The sequence below is a fragment of the Stegostoma tigrinum genome, chromosome 22, assembly GCF_030684315.1.
Source record: "Stegostoma tigrinum isolate sSteTig4 chromosome 22, sSteTig4.hap1, whole genome shotgun sequence".
NCBI classification, from domain to species: Eukaryota; Metazoa; Chordata; class Chondrichthyes; order Orectolobiformes; family Stegostomatidae; genus Stegostoma; species Stegostoma tigrinum.
The window spans coordinates 38,603,128-38,621,432 of NC_081375.1; the positions used below are offsets into that span (position 1 = coordinate 38,603,128).

At 40.2% G+C, this 18,305-nt stretch overlaps 1 long non-coding RNA gene across 1 annotated transcript in view; it reads right to left on the minus strand.

Annotated features, from left to right (window-relative positions):
* Positions 1–4,809: 4,809 nt before the first annotated feature.
* Positions 4,810–18,305, minus strand: part of LOC132210861 (uncharacterized) — a 155,687-nt gene continuing 142,191 nt past the window's right edge. The window contains exon 3 of the long non-coding RNA XR_009447056.1: positions 4,810–5,825. This is a non-coding gene — a long non-coding RNA (uncharacterized LOC132210861). The remainder of the gene's footprint in view (positions 5,826–18,305) is intronic.

Below are 18,305 nucleotides of genomic sequence, written 5' to 3' on the forward strand. Positions count from 1 at the left end.
TCTAATCATCTCATCAGCTAATTTGTAACTTGAATTTGTAATACAAGTTGTTCATTGTTGTAATGTTAATTAATTCATTTGCAGATACTTCAATTGTTTCACATGGTGTATACAGTTCAATTGCTGCTACTTTGTTTCTCTTCCTTTACAAAGTTTTTTGATACTTAGAATCTGAACTCTCTCCAGTTTTCATAGCAATGGAAAAAAATTCTGCCAAACCATTGTGTCATAGCTTTCCATCGCATTGACAGTATGAAATGAATTTCTTATTCTAAGGTATTTAACCTAAAGGGATTCTGCTTTTAATTAGGTTCTGTCATGACCTTACGAGCCCTATAAAACCTTCTACCAGCTGCTTCATGCTGACCTTTTATTGTTTAACCCCATCCTTCTTTAGAATGATGTTAAAGCCAATATATGCCTTTCTATTCAGAAGTAAGAACTGCTGGTTACGAAACCTGTGTAAGTTTTCTAGTATTTACCATTCCTACGTTGCCTGTAGAATGCCTTTAACATTAAGTGTGATTTTTCTGATGAAGGGTCTAGGCCGAAATGTCAGCTTTTATGCTCCTAAGATGCTGCTTGGCCTGCTGTGTTCATCCAGCCCAACACTTTGTTATCTTAGCTGAACTTCTATTAGCTGCATACAATGATTTGCCAATGAAGACTCACTATCTGATAATATTGTCACACTTGCTTTTATGTCGAAATTGAAATTCATGAGATGACCACAGATAGAAATTGGCAGCTTGCTAGAATATTTGGCCTGGATTTTGTTTTCCCCTGGGGAAAAAAAACTTTTGATTCTATTCAGTTTCATTTACGTCTTTAGATGATAGTTTTGGGTATGAGGTTATTTTTGGTCTTTTGCTTTTCTGCAGTGTGTCATTCTTCTGCACATTTTCTGCAAGTGATTTATTGTTCTACAATAAAGGCAGTTAGCTTCATTAACTCAGCTGTGTTTGTGCCTGTGAGTTCTTTGCTCTATAGTGTCACCAAAGAATTTTAGTGTCTAGTGTCTGTCCTATCTGCTACATTGGTTACATTAGCCCTGTAGAGTAAAATTTGAATGAATTTATGATGAACTATTGTGGCAAAAGTTGTCCTCTTAGAGATTGATCTGTGTTACTTCTAGACTTTTGCTTCATGAACCATCTGAATAGTTTATCTAGAATCAGGTCTTCTTTGGACTGCAATAAATTTGACAAGTATTCACCAGTAATGTTTACAATAAGTCAATCTCATGAATTTTGATTTTAAGTCAACATAGGTTCCTCTCACAAATTAGAGAGAATTAGAGAACCCAGTAGTGATCATTAATTAAGTCATCTATATCTATATACACTGTATTCTTTAATTAAATATTGCTTTTTTAACGAGTGTATTAGTCTTGAGATGAAAACATTTATCAGAGACTGTCAATATCTCTGAATTTGTTATTTGCTTCTTTTATCACTTGACAAGCTGTAATATCATTTGCTTTGTGTATTGTGTAAGGAAGCATGTTTAATTGTTCAGCTTCTGATTTAGTATCCAGTCTAGAAACTATTTTATATCTCAAAAATTATTTAATCCAGGGTATCCAGTTTTGTGTTCTATTTGGCCCATCCCTAAAGTTAAATTTTCCTGGCATTTCTGTTTCTGATGACATGGCTTCCTAATGGGATGAAATATTTTAGGTTTTTAAGGATTTTTATTTTGCAGTAATTGTCTTGCTCCCACATGTTTCTGCTCTTCTGGATACCTGCCTTTTCCAGCTTTAATGGAGACAGACAAAATAAATTTTGTGTGAGATCAGAATTTTTCATGCGTTTAATCACCCAATACCTATCTGCATTAAATTCTGGGTTCCTGATTTCCCTGGCTCTCCACTCCAGATTATGCAGGCTGCTCTGTTAGCCCTCCTAATTTTGTTTTCTAGCTGTGCCTTGTGGTATCTGCAGGCTAAGATAATGATACCTAATGTGAGCTGCCACTTAATTAGTTTAATAATCATCATTTTAGACTGAATATTTGTGCCATTAATAGTTTCCCCTTTTTGTTAGACATTATTTGTCTTGGCTCACACTGTCTGTCATGCCTGTTCACTGTCTGTCGGAACTCAGACTTTAGGCTTATCCTATCCTCGCCGTAAAGCATGTAATTCTTCCCCATTGAACCTGCAGATTTGTTCTGTTCCAGTGCATCTTTCATCAGGTCTGACAAGGTTTCTGTGTGTTTCTTTGAAGTATTCATCAGTGTTGAGTGTTTTCATGAGGGATTTTGTGATTTGCTGTCCTTAGTAATCAGTTGTATCCCTTTTCCTTATTGTATTCTGGGTAATGGACATTTTTGTTTGGGGTGCTGGTACTGTCAAAGTAAGCCTTCAGATCCTACGCTGATCACTTTGCTGTGAATGCTGCAATCCATGTGTTTTAAGTCTCTCGGTTCTTTAAGGCCTTAAGCGGTCTATTTTATTTGAAGGTAGTGTCCTTCTATTCTAATGGGAAGAGCCTTGTGAGTAAACAAAATATATAGTTTATTGCTTCCCTGTGACTATTTTCAGAATATGCTACTATAAAGACTGTTAGGAAGGACATAGCCTCAGTCAATTCTTCAAGGGTTATGGGGGTAAGGCAGGAACAGGATACTGATTGTGGATGATCAGCCATGATCATAATGAATGGTGGTGCTGGCTCGAAGGGCCGAATGGCCTACTCCAGCACCTATTGTCTATTGTCAATTTCCCTCGAAATCCTACATTATTCTCCCAGTAAGCCCTCCTGACATCAATACAAAGAGTGTTGGTCATTGCACGCAATCAAGAATTAACCCTTTCAGATATTTTCAGGCCCATATAAAACACTGAGGAGACAGGAACAGAGAACTGTCACAGAGAATTGGAATCAATATTCTGTATGTTAGAATGTAAACCGTTTATATTCCTTAGTGAGAGTTAAACAATAGATATTTTCATATAAGTTAAAGACAGAGATGCAGCAGACTCAGAGTAGGATAGATGTCACACGATAGAGCAGTCCCAGGAGAGCAGAACTGCAGTATTGACACCTAACTCCTAAAGCTCGTGGTAAGCAGAATCCAACGGAGCTGAAAAATGCAGGGTTGAGTCCATGGTGTCAGAAATGTCAGCGCAGGTGGTCTGGGACTCTCTACTTGGAAACGATGATGGTTCCCTACTTCTTCTGCACACTAAATTCCTGAATTTCTTGGTTAATATCTTTCCATTTCTTCAATGCTAGCATTATATATTGCATAAAGTTCAATCGATCAACAAATATAATGGTTTATCCATTAAAGAGATTCCTTCATTAATAATTTTGCCTCTTTGTTGCTTGGAGACACTAAAGTGACTTTGTCTAGACTGGTGGTTCCACTGTGACTTTGCTACAGCATATAGTATTACTTGCCTGGTGTTACCACGTAAATTGTATTGACTGAAATGCAGTACTGAGCTCCTATCAATTCAGGTGACATCATTCTGAATCATATTTTGTTTCAATGCCTGAGTTTAGATTCTACTGGCATCTTCAGATGCTGTTGTGACTTACAATATGAAAACTGTGAAGTACTGAGCTTTTCTGCTTCCTTTGTATCTTATGAATGTTTTGAGTATTTTAGAAGGGATCAGTTTAGAAGATAATGGATTTAAAGATATAGATTTGTTTTAACAAATATTGTACAGGCTCACCTAGTATACCAAAAGTGAACTTAGTTATGGTGGAACATGTGAATTCGTGTAGATTAATTACTCAAAACCTGCTGTCCAGCAGATAGAACTATTCCAGAAGGAAATGATGAAGGAATAGCTAATGTTTAAAGTGATATGGAGGTGCTGGTGTTGGGCTGGGGTGGACAAATTCAGAAGTCACACGACACCAGGTTATTGTCCAACAGGTTTACTTGGAATCACACAGGCTTTTGGAGCACAGCCCCCGAGAAATTGATTCCAAATAAACCTGTTAGACTATAATCTGGTGTTATGTGACTTCTGACGATGTTTAAAGTGATCAGATGTCAGAATGTTGAATAAAGCTTCCCCGAATGCGAACCTAAGTGATACAAACTCGCAACATTTCTAAACATGGCGTGTTGGCATTATTTAATTATCAAGAAATTAAACACCTCAACTATGAATTGTGGCTGTGACGATTAAATATCCCTATGCCTAAGTGGAAGCATTCTAAAAGATAATGCTCGTATTAAAATGATATTAGAGCCCATTATTAGATTGACTCATGCATGACTCTTGAATTGCCTTCCGTTGAAATGTAAACCTGAGAGTTAGTTCACATCAAACTGATAATTGCATTTCCCATAAAGTCACTTGAAGGAGTTTGGTTTCAGATTAATAGCTTACTTCTTCAAAAGAAAATCATTTTTGTTTTTGTCGAAGGTGGAAATTGCTCGAGGTTACTGTCAATATCACTGGAACCAACTACTAAGGCTGAAGAGGAGATTGATTGCAATTGTGTGTTTCCTCCCAGTCTGCCCTTGAGTGTTTCACATGAGCTTGGAAGCATGCTTTGTGGAAGATTTTGGTGATCTGCACATGTATTACCATTATCCTGTTGTCAATCCACTGTTACCACCTTGTGAGCCAAACTTAACACTTTGTAAATAGCAAATTTTTTTTCAGGACACTTGTAGAAAATTGCACATCGCATGTCTTTAATGTATTTCTGAAAAGGCAGACGTGGAAATAATACTGGAAGGTGAACCCTTAAAATTTCATTGAAAATATTGCTGCTCCCGGGTAGGCATTGAAAGTTCCCAATATCCAGTTTATTTCACACACCAAAAATAATTCCAGGCACACAATAAAATTTGAATAGCATATTGGTACAAAAGCCTGTTTAACATTGTACATTTTTTATTCCTCTACATAGATCCATCTGAAGCTGTGGAAACTAGAGCTAGAATTCCAGGCAACATCAAAGAAAAGGAAAAAGAGGAGAGACAGGAAAAAGAGGCTTGTGAATTCCAGGAATGAACAGGAGGGGTTTCCAGAGGGAAGCATTTGAAAGAGGGTTAGACACAAACGGACCTTGAACTAAGGCAAATTGTACTGAAAAGGGGAAAGTTAGCTGTCCTCAGCAGAAGTATAGCTAATGAACTATTGGCTTCTTTAAGATTATATTATTGAGTAAACTTAATTCTAGAACCTAGCAAATATTAATGTATGTTGGATAGATGAACACTGCAGACCTGGCAGAACACTTTAGTTTAAATCACATAGGGGGAGCTAGTGCATCTTCGAGCTGAAGTTAAACGGACATTGCAGGTGGAGCAGGCAAACAATACAGTGTTCTGCTCACTAACAAAACCTCCCTTTGCTCAAACCTATTGAACTCTGGAATGAATCTATCTCAAGGAGGAGCTCTGAGTGTTGCAAGGTAAGGCTTTGCTTAAATTCTCCTCAGTGACTGAATAGCATAATTAGGCACTGCAGATTGGTTTACAAAGCAGCTGTACAGATTGTACAGGAGAAAACATTTGACAAAGATGTGTCTCAACAATTTAAAGACAGCCAGTGATCCCACTTAGTCAGTTTGTAAAGATAGTTTGGGAGCTGAATGTGTTGCTTGACACAAAGTCAAGTTTCTTTCCTCAGGCCCGTTCCAATTGGCTTCTTGCACTTCCTCAATAATTTCTGTTCCTGTTTTGCCTCCTCCAACTCCCAGCTCTGGCACATAGACCTTTGCAACTCCAAGACTTCATCCTTCAAATACTGTTCTCATTGACATCCTTGTTTTTGCCATTCACAAGCCGCACTTCATCCAGAATGCCACTAATGCCAAATGCAAAGTACCTTGGATGCTGGAAATCTGAAATAAACACAGAAAATGCGGGAAATGTACATTAGGTCTGGCAGCATCTGTTCAGAAATAAATATCATAGGGTGGAATTTCATTGGGGTCTGAGTGACGAGGGCAATGACATTTTCTCTGGCAGAATCAGATGGGAAGTCCTTTGAGCCTGATTCTGCTATTATAGGCATCCTGCTGCATCTTTTATGCCTTTGCTGAGCAGTGAAGCAAGTTTCTTGCTAAACAGCAACGAGTTGCGAATTAAGGGATTGGTAGTTTGTGAGCCACTTATTGATCTGCAATTTACCTCATTAATATGCATCTTCCTATTTTACCGAACATATAAAACAAGGAAGCTATCAAGAATTCTCAACATGGGAACCAGAATAGGTTCCTGGCCACTTCAATTTGCTGCTTGCTGCAAAGGAACTCCATGTTAGACAGTGAGGGGATGTTCCATAAGATATAGTGGGAATCTACCTAGCCATCACAGTGAGAAAACTTCCCTACTTTGATTTTCCATTTCCTTTGTATTACATGACAACATGCCATTTGTCTTTCTAATCACTTGCTGTATCTACATACTAACTTCCTATGGATCAGGTCAGGCAGATCCTTCCCTCAGACCAGTACCAGTGCCCCATGAATCAAAACACATTTCTTCGACACCAGCCGTTGAACCATATGTTCATCTTGCTAATCATATTTATCTATGCCAACTTCCTCATGGCTTAAGTAATAAACTCTGGATTTGAGAATGTGCTTTTAAATTTATCCCCTCACGGTTCATAATCCTTAAGTCAAAACTATTTTGTAATCCTGTCTATTTTGTTGGGAGCCACAGGGACGAAGACAATTACAATCTACCCAGCTCCACTGCAAGTTTCTCTTGAGTTCCAAGCAGATGTGTCAAACCCTGGCACTGGGCTGGCAATACAGCCTTCTGGATTCATGTTCTCAGCTGGGGAGAACTGTTTCAATCTTTCTGACCATAATAACTCCACTTGGGCTGCAATCTACTTGTTTCTTACCATCATGCACACTCCTTTTCCTTTTGCAAAATATTTGGAAATCATAAAATCCCTACAGTGTGGAAGCAGGCCATTTGGCCCTTCGGGTGCACACTGACCCTCCGAAGAACATCCCTATTCCTGTAACTCTACATTTCCCGTGGTTAATGCATCTAATCTGCACATCTCTGGACCGTGGGAGGAAACCACAGCACCTGGAGGAAACCCATGCAGACACGGGGGGAATGTGCAAACTCCACACAGACAGTCGTCTAAGGATGGAATCAAACTCGGGTCCCTGGCACTGTGAGGCAACAGGGCTAGCCACTGAGGCACTGTACTGCACTTCAAGTGTGGAAGTTGGCATTCTCTGGAAAGATTCCGAGGCTGACTACCAACCAGTTTGGTAAACTTTAAGAGGAAATATCCATTCTACATCTACCTAGTCATGTCTGCGAAGAACCTTATATATTTCAATGAAATCACCTCTGACTGTTCTAAACTCCGGTGGGGTACAGGCCTAGCCTGTCTGGCCTTTCTTCGTAAGGCAATCCACTCGTTCTAGATACTAGTTTAGTAAACTTTTCTGAATTTTTTGAGGAGGTGACAAAGGCTGTCAATGAGAGTAGAGCAGTGGGTGTTGTTCACATGGATTTTAGTAAGGCTTTCGCCAAGGTCCCTCTGAGTAGACTCATCCTGAACATTAAGATGTATGGGACCCACAGTGACTTGGCTGCATGGATTCAGAATAGGCATGCCCATAGAAGACAGAAGTAATTGGTGGAACGGTGTTTATCAGGCTGGAAGTCCATGACTGGTGGTGTCTGCAGGGATCTGTACTGGAACCTTTGCAGTTTGTGATATATGTAAGTGACTTAGATGAAAATGCAGATGGTTGGGCTAGTAAGCTTGCAGACGACACAAAAATTGGTGGAGTTGTGGATACTGTAGAAGGTTGTCAAAGAATACAGCAGGAGATAGATCAATTGCAGATATGGACAGAAAGAGTTTAATCTGGGTGAGTGTGGGGTGCTGCACTTTGGGAGGTCGAATGTTGAGGAAAAGTATACAGTTAATGGCAGGACTCTGAACAGCATTAATGTACAGAAGGATCTTGGGGTTCAAGTCCATAGCTCCCTGAAAGTAGTTACACAAGTGGATAGGGTGGTATGGAAGGTGTATGCATGCTTGTGGTGATTGGTTGGGGAACTGAGTACAAGAGTCAGGATGTCACGTTGCACCTTTATAAGACTTTGGTTAGGCCGCATTTAGAATATTGTGTTCAATTCTGATCGCCTCATTACAGGAAGGATGTGGAGGACTTGGAGGGGGTGCAGACGAGTTTTACCCAGATGCGGCATGGATAAGAGAGTATGAGCTCTGAGGAGAGGCTAGAAAAACTCAGGTTGTTTTCTCTTAAGCTGCACAGGCTGAGGGGAGACTTAATAGAAATCTGTAAAATTATGAGATGCAGACAGGGTTGATGGTCAGAATCACTTTTCCAGAGTTGGAATGTCTAATATTAGGGATCATGCATTTAAAGCTAGAGGGGGAAAGTTCAAAGGAGATGTGAGGGGCAAATTCTGGCACACACTGCCGGGGTGGTGGTGGAGGGCAATTCAATGGGTGCATTTAAGGTTCTTTTAGAATATGCAAGGAATGGATGGATATGGCAGTCAGAAGGGTATAGTTTCATTTGATGTCATGTTTGGCACAAAATTGTGGACAGAAGAGCCCACTCCTGTGCTGTACAGTTCTATGTTCTAAACCTTCTCTGAACTGCTTCTAATGTATTAACGTGCTTTTGTAATAACAATGACTAGCACTGTACATAGCAGTCCAAATGCAATCTTGCTAATGCCCAATATAGCAATGCCATCGCTGTTGGAAATGTAGGAAGCAAATAATTGAAGTACAAATATCATTAATTTGTTTATGATTTGTCTTGGCCATTGTCCTAATGAAGATCTTTCAGCACCTTCCAATATGGCCATTCCAGCATGTTAGATTACCTTGGAACCAGCTCCCATTTTCAACCCATCACTCTAATGTGAGCAGACTTGAGTGTATCTGATAGAAAAGTTGTGTAGGTATTCATCACCAGATCTGGCTGGACCACATTATGCGTTACATGGCTTGAGTTTCCTTTGTCAACTCTACACAGAGAGTCAGACTGGACGATAAAGATAACTTCCAATTCATTTTCCATACTATTTCTCTCCTTTTAAACCACTCTTTTGCTCCCCTCATTTTAGATAGCAGTATTCAGCTGGGTTCAGCGGTGGGAAACAAAACCAAACAACATCAGCAGTATTAGGCCTAGCTGGTTTTAGTGAACAGACCTTGGTATAATTTTGGGGAGGCAATGGCCTAATGGTATTATTGCTGGACTGTTATTCCAGAGACCTGAATAACATTCTAGGGACCCGGGTTCAAATCCCATCAAGGCATTTGAATTCAGTAAAATATCTGGATTTAAGCGTCTAATGATGACATTGAATCCATTGTCAGTTGTCAGGAAAAGCCCATCTGGTTCACTAATATCCTTTAATGAAGGAAACTGTCATCTTTACCTGGTTTGACCTACATGTGACTCCAGACCCACAGCAACGTGGTTGACTCTGAACTGCCCTGTGAGCAATTCGGGATGGTCAATGAATGTTGTCTAGCCAGCGACACCCTCATCTATTAATGAATAAAATAAGTGCTGTGTGGGTAGGCTGTCCATGCTACAATTTGCTGGCCTATTTTTGGATGAGATTTTCAGCAGATCCACCTCCTGACACTTAAACTGTGAACGTACCTCTTCCAGGGGTGTCATGCCTACTCCTGCCAGGCTGCTCTGACTAACAAAGAATTGAAGCGTCCAAATGAGCCACTGAGCTTGCGGGGTCCAGGAGCATTACCTGGACAGGGTAGGTGGGGGAAAACCTCTGAAGCCAATGATCTGCCCTTTTGTCTGAAACCCAACCCCTTTCTCCCCATGATTCCAACACCAGAAATATCCCGCCTCCTCCCGGCAGCAATCCTCCCTGAGGGACTATGAGATATTATGCCTCGGCAGAAGCCATGGTCTGTAATGTGGTCCTGCCGAGTTCTGGAGAATAGGCTCCTGGCTGGTGGGGTGGGGGAGGTTTTCCTGCAATAGGGTCATAAATCCTCCAGTAAATTTGCAGGCAACCAATCAGCTCGCTGATTGCAAGAAATTTCAGCCTTTCTTACTGGCGGGTGACAGGATTCCCTCCAGGAAAATCTCCCCCTTTTGGACTTGGTCTGTCTCTGATCCTCTCTGTCCGTTAGCAACATTTAAAATCCATCTCTTTCCTAACTCCTTCCTCTTTGATTTTGCACCATTATCCTACCCTGAGACTTTTCTATGTTAAATGTGTCATTTAAATGTACATTCAACAAATATAATGAAAATTAATGGGCAGTTACTTGGTATAAATCTAAGTTCCTTTTTTAAATTTACAACCTCCCCCCGGGCTTCAGCATTTTAACCATCACTTCCACACAACCCAAAAAGATGAACAAGCAACATGCTTTCAGGCCTTTGACATTGGAGCCATTAAGTTACATCCTAAGAGATGCAGAACAGACACCTAGCAGTGATCTTCCATCCCCTTTTGTGAAGAGCTACACAGGATCTGTTTGAAGCCCCAGTGACAGTATGGACATGCTTGGATTTTCAATCCTTCAGGAGTTACTGGAAACTATCCTGCACACTAACCATTGGTGGGCCAGTGTGCTGCTGGACCTCACTACATTACTACATTGGTCTGTTGTGATCTGTTTTCCACAACCTCAATTACAATTAATGTCTTCGTATCCCATATCCAGGGTGATGTACAGCAGCGGAAATGTCACTAGACGAGTAACCCAGAGACTGAAAATTAATGCCTTTGAGACACAGGTTCAAATTTCACCAATTTATCAAATTCAATTAATAAGTCAGGAATATAAAACTAATCACAGTTATGGTGTCAATGAAATTATCATCGATTGGTAGAAATACTCATTTGGCTCTCAAATCTCTTTTAGGGGAGAAAATCTACCATCTTTATCTGGTCTGGCCTACATATGACTTCAAACCCACTGCAATGTGATTGATTCATTTGGGACAGCATGGTGGCTCAGTGGTTAGCATCACTGCCTCATGGTGCCAGGGACACAGGTTTGATTCCACCCTCAGGTGACTGCCTGTATGGAGTTTGCAAATTCTCCCCATATTTGGCTTCCAGGTGCTCTAGTTTCCTCCCACAGCCCAAAGATGTAAGGGTTAGGTGGACTGCCCATGGGAAATGTAGTGTTACAGGGATAGGATATGGAGTGAGTCTGGATAAGATGCTCTTTGCAGGTTCGGTGTGGACTAAATAGCCAAATGGTCTGCCTCCACACTTCAGGATTCTATGATACTTGTACCATGAAATGGCCTAGAAATTCACACAGTTCCAGGGAAATTAGGGATGGACAACAAGGCTGGCCTTGCCAGTGATGCCCAAATCATATGAAAGAAATAAAGGCAATAAAGTGGCATAATCCAGGATCCACACTCAAGATATACAAAGACCTAAAATAACAGGAAGTTCACAGGACACATTCAATTTGTGAATAAACTGAACCGCACTGTCCTGAACTTGTTTGAAAATGTGCTTACCATGTGCTTTCACTGATGGCAAACACTGAGCCATAGCCTGTTGGAGAGAAAGCTAAACAATTCTCTTTTTAATGTGGCTGCTAGCTATCAATAATTATTTCACTTTCATTTTTGATGCAGGCTCCCCAGAGCCTGTAAAGAAATTTTGAAGAAAATACAACAGCTCAAAATGTTCAGCCGCATTTCAACATGCTGCTCTTTTAATTGGAAGTGAAAGCTCCAGGAAGCTGCGTTAAAGGTTTGTAAAAACAATGTTCCACTGAGAAGAGATACTAAACTAGCTGAGAACAATTTTACACAGTAAGTTATTGCACACATTTGAAACAAAGTGCTATGTTTGGTTTACAGAATGGCTAAGAATACCTAAGTCTGCCAAAAGTGCTGATGGCTTTTCCTAATTTAGGGCTCCAGATATATTGAATAATCATCATGGTTTTGTGGCCTTTCCTTACCAGCACACATCAAATCTTGTTCAGGTTCCAATTTGACCACTTATCCACAGGATGACACTCCTTCAAATACACTGCACCAAAGATTAAGTAAGGCATTTAAATCAATCAATCCAGCTTCCTCTATAACGAAATACTTGAGTATACCAAAGGTTTAAAATGTCACTGCAACATCCAATCACATAGTTAATATGCATCTCAGCGCAGCCTGGGATTATTTTTGTTCTAAAGACAATTTTAAACATTGGGATACAGAAAACAAAGATCAGACTGTCTGAACCCATGATGTCACCCACAGAATTCATATTCCAGCCCACTGATAGGGGTATGTACCACCACCCACTCTCAACATTCACATCAATGTACAGATCCCTGGAAGTGGAAGAGAAAACCATGATAAAAGCAGAATTGTGCTCCAAGCCTTGAACCTTTTCAGATTTATTATATCACTTTCAGCAAATACGTGGTCCAAATAAGACACAGCAAATAGAGCTTAACAAATTGACAAGTTATTAGATGGAATGATTTACTAAAAAATTACAATAAATCATCCCAAACATGATCTCCCAAATCTTAAATTCCAAAGATGGAAGGATATGGGATTCTTGAGGCATAACTCAAAATCCAAAAGAAACGTCAATGTTACCTTGTTATATTTTTGAAACAAATTCCTGTTAGTTATGTGATTAATTGTTGTTAGTAAGTTAAAAATGACAGTCATGCTTTCATACACTCTGGTTATAGCTTGGGTCCCAGATTAACATAACTTTTCTTGTATAAACTGTTTGACAGTAGTTTCCATAAGTAGATTTGGTTTTCTAGGAACTGTGGCTCATCAATTTTATGCTGCATTAATTTGGCAAGATTTGGGTCTATCAGTTGGCAAAGATCATTGTATGTTGCTCTTTTGCGTTACAGAGAATGGTCAGTACTTTGTCCAACAAGCAGAAATCATACATTTTGTATAGGACAAATTACTGTCCAGTTCATAGCCAAATCTCCAGCCTTACAAAGTAAAGTAAGGCTAGTCCCAACAACCATAGGGCCTCTTTCTCTTTATAGGGAGATGGCTGCTGGTGAATTAATCTGAGGGTCCCCACAACTGAGGCAAAATGTGAAGGTGGAAATATAACTCCATTGTGGTGACCTCAGCCTGTGTGGGAATTGGCATTGCTCTGCACCTCAAAACAGCTGGCTAGTCACCAGAACTAACCAATCCATGCTCCTCCAATGTAATGTGGAGATGTGTTAGAAACAAGATTGTTGCTCACCCAGTGTGGTGTAAGGTGTGTGATTTACATGTACATTCATATCATTTTATTTTGAGTTTGGACTTTTCAGTTTTGAACTAGTGGCATGTGAAATTCTTGTGCCTGATAGAGTTGAATTATTGTTACGCTTCAATGGAGCAGTCAAATGGAAATTGAGCCTGATTATTCCCGCAGTCAACATAAAAGTTAAAAATTTAAATAGTACACAAAATTCCACAATTCTCCTGTCTTTCAGACCAAGGTTGACAGAACGCATGGACAAGGTTTCTGTACTTTGCATTATTACTGTTTTATTCAACTACAACTCTAAACTACTACTAAACAATTATGAAGTATTGATATAATTCTACCACTTAAAGCTGTATCACTTATACCACTCTACACACACATACACACAGACACAGAGGGGGAAAAAAGTATGGGTGTTATGGGTAGAGGTAAAGACTGGGAAAGCAGTTCAGTGGTGTCTGTCTATAGGATTTATTGGGTGTTTGTTTTGATTCTGGCACTGATCAGAATGCTGCTTCTTGAAGTTCCTTCTCCTGATACTTTCAGCAACTGAAAAATGGAAAAAAAAACTTGTTATCTTCTGACTTGAGATGCTTTTGACTATAGAGAACAAAAACAGCTCCTTCTCCTTCAATGGCTGCTGCCAAAACATTCACAACCCAAGCTGTTCAGCTACCTCGGAGCCAATCACATAGTTGTTGGCAGGAAAAGGCCTTGCTAGTCCATCGACCAATCAGCTCTCAAGAAAATTAGGGAGAACATTACATCTTTACTTAGGGATGACATTCCTGGGAGACCATCCAGTGAAGCTATATGAGCAAAACTTAAAAATAAAAAAATGATGGTCAGCTTATTGGGATTGTATTATAGGCCTGTAGTCAGCAGGAATTTGAGAAGCAAATATGTAAGGAGATCTCAGATTATCTGTAAGAAAAATAGGGTCGTTATGGTAGGGGATTTTAGTTTTCCAAACATAGACATGGGCAGTCATGGTGTTAAAGGTTTATTGGAAGGGAGGAATTTGTTCAATGTATACAAGAAAACTTTCTTATTCAGTATGTGAATGTACCTACTAGAGAAGGAGCAATGCTTGACCTTCTGGTGGCGAATACGGCAGGGTGGTGTCAGTGGGGGAGCATTTTGGGGCGAGTAATCCTAATTCTATTAGTTTTTAAATAATTATGGAAAAGGACAGAACAGATCAAAAAGTTAAAGTTCTAAATTGAAGTAAGGCCAATTATGACAGTATTAGATGGGAACTTTCACAAGATGATTGGGGGAGGCTATTAGCAAGTAAAGGGACGGGTGGGAAGTGGGACACCTTTAAGAATGGGATAACAAGGATCAGAGAGAGTATGTTCCTGTTAATATGAAGGGCAAGCCTGGTTGGTGTAAGGAACGCTGAATGAATAGAGAAACTGAGGCTGTGGTGAAGATAAAGAAAGAGGCATTTGTCAAGTGTAGACAGTTAGGATTGAGTGCATCCCTTGAAGAGTACAAGGACAGTAGGAGTGTACTTACATGGGGAATCAGGAGGGCAGAAAGGGGACATGAGATAGCTTTGGCAGATAGGGTTAAGAAAAATCCGAAGAGATTTTATAAATACATTAAGAGCAAAAGAAATAGGGCCCCTTAAAGATCAACATGGCCATCTACGTGTGGAACCACAGGAGATGGGTGAGATATTAAATGAATATTTTGCATCAGTATTTACTGTGGAGAAAGATGTAGAAGCTAGAAAACTTTGAGAAATAAATAATGATATCTTGAAAGCAGTTCACATTACAGAAGAGGTGGTACTGGAGATCTTAAAATGCATAAAGTTAGATAAATCCTCAGGATCTGATCAGATGCTTCCCAGAACTTTGTGGGAAGCTTGGGAAAAGATGCCTGGGTCCCTTGCTGAGATATTGCTGCACTGGCTCTTTGGTCTAGAGGAATGATTCTTGCTTAGGGCCTTGGGCACGGGAGACATGTAAAAGGCTCTGGGTTCAAATCCTGAATGAGCCGAGGTTTCTCATCTGGGGCAGCACGAAGGTTCAGTGGTTAGCACTGCTGCCTCACAGTACCAGGGACCCGAGTTCGATTCCAGCCTCGGGCGACTGTCTGTGTGGAGTTTGCACATTCTCCCCGTGTCTTGATTTTTTCGGGATGCTCCGCTTTCCTCCCACAGCCCAAAGATGCACAGGTTAGGTGGAATGGCCATCTAAGTTGCCCATAGTATCCAGGGATGTACAGGTTATGTAGATTAGCCATAGAAAGGCAGGGTTACAGGAATAGGGTAGAGGGGGTAGGTTTAGATAGGATGCTCCTCAGAGTGGAGCGCTCGGATCAGTGTGTACCGAATGGGTCAAATTGCTTGCTTCCACATTGTAGGATGATTTGTATCATCGACAGCTATGGGAGAAGTGCTGGAAGAGGTGGCTGATGTGGTGCCATTATTTAAGAAAGGGTGTAAGGAATAGCCAGCGAACTAAAGACCGGTGAGCCTTACATCGGTGATGGATAAGTTGGTGGAAGGGATTCTGAGGAACTGCAGTTACATGCATTTGGAAAGGCAAGGACTGATTGGGGAGAGTCAGCAAGGCTTTGTGCATGGAAAATCATGTCTTATCAATTTGATTGAATTTTTTGAAGTGGTGACAAAGAAAGCAGAGCAGTAGATGTCTATATGGACTTCAGCAATGTATTTGATGAAGTTCTGCGTGGTATACTGGTTAGTAAGGCTCGATCAATTGGCTTGATGGTAGGAGACTCTGGGGGTGGGGGGATGGAAACTTGTCTTTTGGACTGGAAGCCTGTGACCAGTGATGTGCCACAAGGATCAATGCTGGGCCGAATGTTTTTTGCTATTTATATAAATGATTTGGATGTGAATATAGGAACTATAGTTAGTAAGTTTGCAGATGACACCAATATAGGTTCTGTTGTGGACAATGAAGAGTATCTCAGAGTGCAACAGACCTTGATCAGATGGGCCAATGTACCAAGAGTAACAGATAGAGTTTAATTTGGATAAATATGAGGCGTTGCATTTTGGTAAGGCAGACCAAGCCAAGACTTATACAGTTGATGGTAGGGCCCTGGGGTGTGTTGTTGAACAAAGAGACCGATGTTGGCAGGTGCTTAGTTCCTTGAAGGTGGAGTCACAGGTAGACAGGGTGGTGAAGAAGGCATTTGGCATGCTTGCTTTCATTGGCCAGAACATTGAGTGTAGGAGTTAGGACGTCATGTTGCAGCTACACAGGACCTTAGTGAGGCCGCTTTTGAAGTACGGTGTACAATTCTGGTTGCCCTTCTACAAGGAAGGATGTTGTTAAACTTGAGAGGGTGCAGAAAAGATTTACAATGATGTTGCCGAGACAGGAGAGTTTAAGTTTTAGGGAGAGGCTGAATAGGCTGGATAATTTTCCGTGGAGCATGAGAAGCTGAGGGGTGAACTTATAGAGGCTTATAAAATCATGAGTGGAATGGTTAGGGCGAATAGGCATGGTCTTTTTCCTAAGGTAGGGAAGTCCAAAAGTAGAGGACATTGGCTTAGGGTGAGAAGGGAAAGATTTAAAAGGGACCAGAGGGTTAACTTTTTCACACAGACGGTGGTGTGTGTATGGAATGAGCTGCCAGAAGTAGTGGTGGAGCCTGGTACATTTACAACATGTAAAAGGTATCTGGATGGCTACGTGAATAGGAAGGTTTTAGAGGGATATGGGACAAATGCTGGCAACTCAGATTGAGATGTCTGGTTGGCTTAGATGAGTTGGACTGAAGGGTCTGTTTCTGTGCTGTACAGCTCCAATTCTCTGTGGCTGTAAGTGCAGCAAGCCTCAATGTTTAAAAAAGTCGTTTTCTCATTTCAGTCCACAATCAAAATTACAAAAAAAATGCTCTTTACATGATGAAATGTAAGTATTTCTATGGCCACAGTGATTTCTTTTGAAAGAATTTGAAAGAAAGACAGCCTCCAAAAAGTAATGGGTTTTTGTTTACATTGGGAGAGTTTATGAGTGAACAAAGTACCGAGTACAGTAAGCTTTCTCATAAAAGGTTCTGAACTTCTTTTATAAGCTTGATTGGAAACACAGAATTTGGAAGGAAGACTTTCAGTTTGCAGCAGTTCTGCAGCATTCCTAGCTGAAGCTGGAGTTGTAAAATAATTGCCCCTGAGAAAGGAGGATACTAGTTCAGATCCATTAAAAAATAGATTACTTCAGAGTAAAGAATTCAGTAATAATTCTATTCCAGAAATGTTTGGTAAAATCCCAAAAGGATTATTTGAAACTAAGGGAGTTTAAAGTCAGGTACACGAATGCTCCCAGAAGAAGCCATCAGATGCTTAAAATGAGGAGTTGAAACTAGGATTAGTGCAAGTCAAAAGAAGTGTAGAGCGGGGTCTCTGTCTGGTGTGAGTACTGTCATGGAATAGGCAAAGAAGAATGTTTGCAATTGATGTATTAACTTGGTATATACTGATATATTTAAAATCATTAAACTTGTGCTACATGTAAATAATTTGATTTATTCTTGTTTATCATCATTTTAATTCTGCATTAAATTTTTGTTTTATCGTTAAGACCAAATCTTTCAGTCAGACACTACCTCATTAAAAAATACACAAAATATGATCCATCAAGCCAGACTTCAGTTTGGGTTCTGGCTTGTTATGATTCCGGCTAGAACCATAACCAGCACCTCCTATTAATATTCAGAAAAAAAACATACAGGATAATGCAGATGTTGACACAAACATTGTGCTTAGGTGCAATGCATGGCAGCAAATTGGATGCCTATATAATCAAGAAGCACACCTGCTCTCAGTTTCTATTTACTCTGATGGACAAAACAAATTACTTCAACTTTATTGTAGGTGGAATCTTCCAGTCACACATGAAGTTGGATAGGAGGCAGAAGACTGAAAAGATTCACTCGTGTTATTTTGGAATTAAAGACCAATATTTTCCCCACCTACACCCAAATAAGTTTTGGATGGTAGGGCACTTGTGCAATCCTTCTGCCCACTTACACCTGAGATAATTAAGATATATAACAACCACTTAATGATCACTTAAGGACCAATTAAGGGCCTATTACCATTTGAGTTGCAA